The sequence below is a fragment of the Falco peregrinus genome, chromosome 4 (genome assembly GCF_023634155.1).
Source record: "Falco peregrinus isolate bFalPer1 chromosome 4, bFalPer1.pri, whole genome shotgun sequence".
NCBI classification, from domain to species: Eukaryota; Metazoa; Chordata; class Aves; order Falconiformes; family Falconidae; genus Falco; species Falco peregrinus.
Window position 1 is genome coordinate 30,672,086 of NC_073724.1, and position 6,167 is coordinate 30,678,252.

General features: G+C 48.7%; 1 non-coding gene across 1 annotated transcript; it reads right to left on the minus strand.

The window, feature by feature from the left end:
- Window positions 1-5,491: 5,491 nt before the first annotated feature.
- Window positions 5,492-5,564, minus strand: TRNAV-UAC (transfer RNA valine (anticodon UAC)). The gene has a single exon. It is a non-coding gene; the product is annotated as a tRNA-Val (tRNA).
- Between the last annotated feature and the right edge of the window lie 603 nt (window positions 5,565-6,167).

Here is a 6,167-nt window from a genome sequence, read left to right on the forward strand (position 1 = left end):
CAACCACACAAGTATTACTGTCAAGCTTCAGCATAGAGGATGTGTCACATGTAACAGTTTTTAAAAGATAAAAAGCACTGAGGTACTGACACTGAGTGCAAATCTGATTGTGTATGCAGACATATGTACAAATAAACAAGCATATACCTACCTAGAAACCACATATACCCTCACAGAAATGCAGATGCCTAATACTTATAAATAAATGTCATATATATTGTCTATTTTATATAGTATGTATTCATTATCTTCCACCCCAATTATTTACCTCTACACTATCAATGCCTTTCCTAATAACAGCTGTGTGTAGAAATCTGCCCTGGCCTTACTGCTCTTTCAGTCACCTAATTGCAAGGGGCTGAAAACTGCAATTAGTAGATCAAATGGAAATAGCACATTTCAGTTGTTTACTTGCTGAGCTGTAAAAATCTCAAATGAAAAAAGTAAACCTCCCTTTGCTAACAGTTCTACCTATAGTATCCTCTCAACCAATTTACATCAAAGAGAGTTACACATTTGATTTTAAAATGACTGAAAGATTCAAGACAACAACAGACTGCTAGTCTTGCCAGTGGATCTTACACCCGTTCCTCCAATCTTTGTAAATTACGTGCAATTAGCAGTGAATTTTTAATGGAGGTTTTTGAAAGCAATTGCTTCAGAAGCAGCTTTCTTTGTTTCCGAAAATCTCAGATTGCATGCTCAGGGAATAGATTAAAGTGCTGCATAGAACGTGTAGGCTGCTATTGAATTAAGCTCGACCTGTCTCTAGTCTTCTGGTCTACATTCATTCAAAAAATACTGCACAAACAGGGATGCTGACTCTTCAGAAACAGTCTCCTGGGCAGGATTCATCTCACCTGCCTTTGCATACCCACACATTTGGAATGCCCCATAAATGGGATGTCAGGTACCACATCCCTCTGCAGTTGCACCTCCAGCACCGATAGGTCCCAGCCTCGTCAGGGCATGCAACATAGATGGGACAAGTTTCCTGCCAAGGAGGCTCAATGCTTTGCTCAGCCTCGAGCAGTTTAAAACCTTCTCAACACAACACTTTTCCCATTTTAATCTACCCTGGGGGAGAGGCAGGTTATTGCAGGCAGATATCCCTTCATGGACATGGCCATCCTGCTTCGTGGACCTGGGCCAGCTCACCACAAACACTGGGGAGTGTCAATGCATGGCAGGACGAGCAAGCAGCGTGGCTCATCCTAGGCACTAGGAAAGGAGCAATTTTCCTAAGGGGAGGAGGATGCTCCTGTTTTTTTCTCAGAGGCCTCACACTCATATGCAGCACCCCTCTTGGGGCAGCAAGACCCACCAGAAGGTCCAGCCAGGGGGTGAACAAATGTAAGCCTCATTGAGGGTACCAGGGCAGCCTCTGGGCATCTGCTGCAGTGCAGCATCTTTACTCCAGGCTCTTTGTAGTATCTGGGCAATGCTCGCTCTCTCCCTCTCTTTGCTGACCGGTCCAAAATGGGCTGCCACAGAGCCACAGACTTCCAGAGCTGCTGAAGACACTCGGATATCTATTCCCTCTCTGCATTGATGAGCACTTGGTATCTAAATCCCATGGGCCTGAAAATCCCAGCTTAAAAATCCCTAAATACCTTCATCCACATATCTCTTGGAAAACCAGACCAGGGCTTCAGCCTCTCACCACATGGTCTCATAGGCACAGGTCACTGGGAGGCAGAGCTGTCCAAAACAGTAAGAAATCACCTGCCATATTTGTAAAAAGTGAAACTAAGTTCTCTCCCATCACCCCAAGCAGTTTAAAATAAGCTTGGTTTATGGTCAACTCCACCTTTCAAATAGGTCTTGATTTTATGTAGGAAATGCAATATCTCAGGGATCATGCTCATAAATAGTGCAGCTGTTATCAAAGGACATTTCATCCAAAGGGACTCTCTCAAGACTGGTGGCTCCCCAGTTATAAAATCCCCTCCCCACAGAAAAAAGGGAAGACTTTGCTTAAAAATGTGCCAGTAGCATTCAAAAAAGTAGAAGAGCCTTAAAATCAAAGTCTCTGTATAAATACTATGCAGTTCAGACCCACTGTGTCTATTGGTGTCGATGGTCCTTCATTTTAATAACTGTAAACAGCAAAACTGTGCTGCCACTGCAGACATTGCTAAATGAATCACATAGCTAGTTCCTAGCAAGCACACAAATACTTTCAGGTACAGAAGACAGAAAACATTTTTAAACCAGTACACAATACAGCACCAGAAAGGGCTACATTTGCCCTTAAAATAAAAATAAAATTTTAACAAGGATAAAAATTACCCTAGCATTGATTATGGAACAAAATTGTGACTGGTACAAAATGGTCCAAAGTAGGACAGATTGGTCACATCCACACTGCTACAGGCAGGAACTGCCTGGGCAGGTTCACCCTTTCGGCCACACATCTTCTCCAGGTTCAGCTCGTGTTCCATTGGCCTGAAGACATTTTGGTGTGTTTTCATGGCCCTCTTGGTGTTTTTTCTTCTCCCAGACTGTGGGAAATAACACAAAGACCATGCTGCATCATTGGGATGCTCTTAGCCCATAAAACTGAGAATAGAGCTTGTGTTTCCAAGGGTGTGATGTGAAGGCACAAAGGTACGTAAGGGTGCTAAGCCCCTGGGATGGCAGAAGGGGGAACAAAGCTGAGTGAAGGCTGTTTGACACCCTGCCTGAGGATGTTCCCTGGCACATGTCCTTCCTCAGCTGGCTTAGATGGCCCGAACCACAATTTTGCCAGGAGTTTGTGAAGAATTAAACAGCATAGATGACCAGAGGCCAGTGCTCCAGTCTGTACTTTGGCCTTCCTTTGTTAACCGATATACATATAGGTCAGCACTGTTTGAGAAGCCCCATGACAGCATCTTATGCAGACTTAATGCTTTCTGTCTGTAGCTTTCTCCTTATAAGAAATTAATCTGCTTCTGAGCAAGGCAGAGCTGTGCATCCATGAGCTCCCAAAACACATACATAAGCACGGAGCCCTCCCTGGCACTTGACCGACTGGCAGCATGTGCGTGTGTCCTCAGAGGGGAAGGAGGAGGCAAAAGCACTAATCTGTGAGACAGAAGTGCAACTGCACGTAGCAATTTAGTGTTTCTCACAGAGTGCCAGACAGCTAAATCAGAGTAGCACACACAGATTTCATGTGTCTGGGAGCCAAACGCACATGACATGCGATGTCTCAGCACAAATGTGTGAATGGCACGCTTTGGTTTTAGCAGTTAGGGAACATACAAAATTCACGATTATACATGTACATGTGAACCATAAGCATGTCTCAGAGGCAGGATACTGACGTGCTGAGAAACCAAGACTATCAATGCTTTCAGAGCTTGAGTCAAACTATCAGGAGCTGGATCCCCTTGAAATGGTTGGAGCTATGATGGTCTACACATGCTGAAGATCTGGCTCTTGAAATAAAATATTCTTTCCATAAGTCTGAAGTGTAAGCTTAAGTCCTCTTCTGAAAATGAGCTTTTCCTAAATGTAAGAAAACACCGTGCAGATAGTTACCTGGTACTGGCCACCAGGATCAAGCCCATCCCTGTTAACACATGCACCCGGGGGAGCTGTGGCTGTTGTTGGCAAAGTAGGCACCATAGGATCACCATCTCTATTAGAAGTAGGGAAGTACCTACAATGTAGGCTTGCATAGGAGAAGTCTACCTACAGCTGATTCAGCTTTGAGCCTGTATGCTGAAAGCAGTGCATCTGTAGAAAACAGTTTACCCATGAGGCGGGATTGCTTTGGCTTCACCCTCCACGGGCTGCGTACATGCTGCTAATGAAGCTGAGCAGAAGAAAGCCAGACCTGAGCACATCTGCCCTTTCAGGCTGCAGGACACACAAGCCCTTAATGTTGTTACAGTGCTTAATGTTATGGCCTTATCCTGCTGGGTCTCACTGTGTGATGTATGGGTGCTTTCTACTCAAAAGAGATTTTCAACCTGGCTCTATCCTTCCATTGCACTGCAATCTCTTAACTACATCTTGTTCATACCCCAGAGTGTTTCTTTAGTAAGAGAAAGCACTGACAAAGGCTAATAGTTTTTGTAAGATGATGATTAAAGTAAGTTTCTTAATGAGACCCTGATTAAAGTAAGTTAAGCCCATTTTTCTCTTTCATCTTTAAGACAGGTAAATCACACCCTCCCGCTCTGATCCTGCAAAGATATTCAAGAGCAAACTGCAGCTCAGCGGAGCTAAGGGATCCCCTCCTCCTCCTGCAGAGGCACCTTAGCCCTAGCACTCATTAGGGCTCCCACGCACAGATGCCATAGCAGCATCCATGCCCAGAGGTTATCCTTTTCCAAAGGCTTGCACGTGCAAAATAAGACAACATGTTATAATTCAAAAGTTAAACTGCTCCAAGTCAGGCTGAGATGGCTCTTTCTTTCTCAGTTGATCAAGTACAGGGGAAAACAAGGACGGCATTAACTGTGCTTGCTAGGTATGTGCTGTGAAAAGTGCTGGCCTTCTCCCAGCACTCAAACACTTCTCCGAACACCGAGGTGAAGGTAACAGTGCTCCAGTCTGCGCTGGTGAGATGTCTTCTCGGGGGTGCGTTGGGCTGCAGCTTCCGCCACCGCTGCACAGGCACTCCCATGCCCTTGGCCCTGCGTGGAGGAGGCACACTGCTGCTGCCACGGCTGCCTCTGGTCTCTGCAGTCTCCTTAGCTACCCAGCCAAGGGACCACAGCAAGGTGGGGATCCCCCGCCTGCGCTGGCAGGGAAAAGCTCCCCTTGCGGGTGGGTGCTCAGCACCCCTGAGGATGGAGCCTCTGACCTGCGGCAGGGAGCAGCCCTGCCTGCGCCTTCCTGCAGCAGCCAGCCCGGGCCTAACCTGCACCAGTGAGAAGGGGCTCAGGGGACGGTACAAAATGGCCCCTGACGGCCCGTAGATCAAACAGGCTTACAAGGAGGGGTGACACTCCTTTACTAGGCTTCCAGCCACCCGTTCCCCCACCTGGGCACCGCACAGCTCAGCAAGGCCTCGGCGCAGAGGTCCACAGCCCCTGCGCCACTCCAGGCTGCCCCCCCACACCAGGGGCATGGGGGCTACGAGCCACCACAAAATGGCGCTGTGCCAGGCAGGTGGGTGGTGAGAGCGCCGGCTGCTTCAGCACCTCAGGGTGCTGGGTCTCTGTGCACTTTGGTTGATGTTGTTGCAGCAAACAGAGCTTTTTAGGGGATAAAAGCAAGCACTGCAGCAACACTGTCTAAATTATGTTCATACCCTTAGAAACACATGATTGCACAGCGCCTGTGGAAATGACCCTGCTGGGCCAGGGTTTCCTGCTTGAAGGGCCTTCCTGTTTTCCTCTGCCACACACTGCACCCCCTCTGCCAGAGGCAGGACCCCACTTTCTTTGCAGTTATGAGGTTGTCCGTCTTGGGCAGGAAAAAACCAGAGACTCATCGCTTCAACGGAAATGATAAAAAAAGTAAGCAAAAGTACAAAATGGAGAGCTGGCGATGGTTCCACTGGGGCTCGAACCCAGGACCTTCTGCGTGTAAAGCAGACGTGATAACCACTACACTATGGAACCGCCACGCCAACTCAGCGCCGCAGCAGTGCCCCTATCGATAAGACGCTGGCGCGCTTCCCCTGCCGACGCGGATGTGGTGCGTGACGGGGGGTGGTGTCGTGCGTTGCCCCCCACACACACCCGCGTCGGCGGGCAGCCGTTGGGCACGCGGCGAGCCGTTGGGCTGTGGGGAACAGCTTCTGAGGGCGGGGCGGGCCAGCTCTCTGCAGCAGCAGCCCCTGGGCTTTTCCTTGTCTTTTTTTTTTTTTTTTTAATTGCTAGTTAATTAAAAGTGTAGTGATTAACAAATATCTTAACGCGTTTTCTGCCCCTCGGATAGCTGCAGAGGAGCACTGAAGGGAGTAAATCACTTTAATAGGGCTCATGGCATCGGAAAGCAGAGGTAAGGTGTCTGTGGGAGCGCTGCAGGCTGCCCCTGCGTGTGAGGCCTGCCAGCCCGCAGCCTGGGGCCCGGCCCTCCCCGCCAGGCTGGGCCCAGGGAGGCCGGTAACAGCCTGAGGGGCAGGGCCCCGTTATGGCCTTATGCCGGCTGCAGCGGGGACCCTGAGCACTCCCCTCCCCTGCACGTGTTTGGTACATCTCTGCTTTCAGCCTATGCGCTCC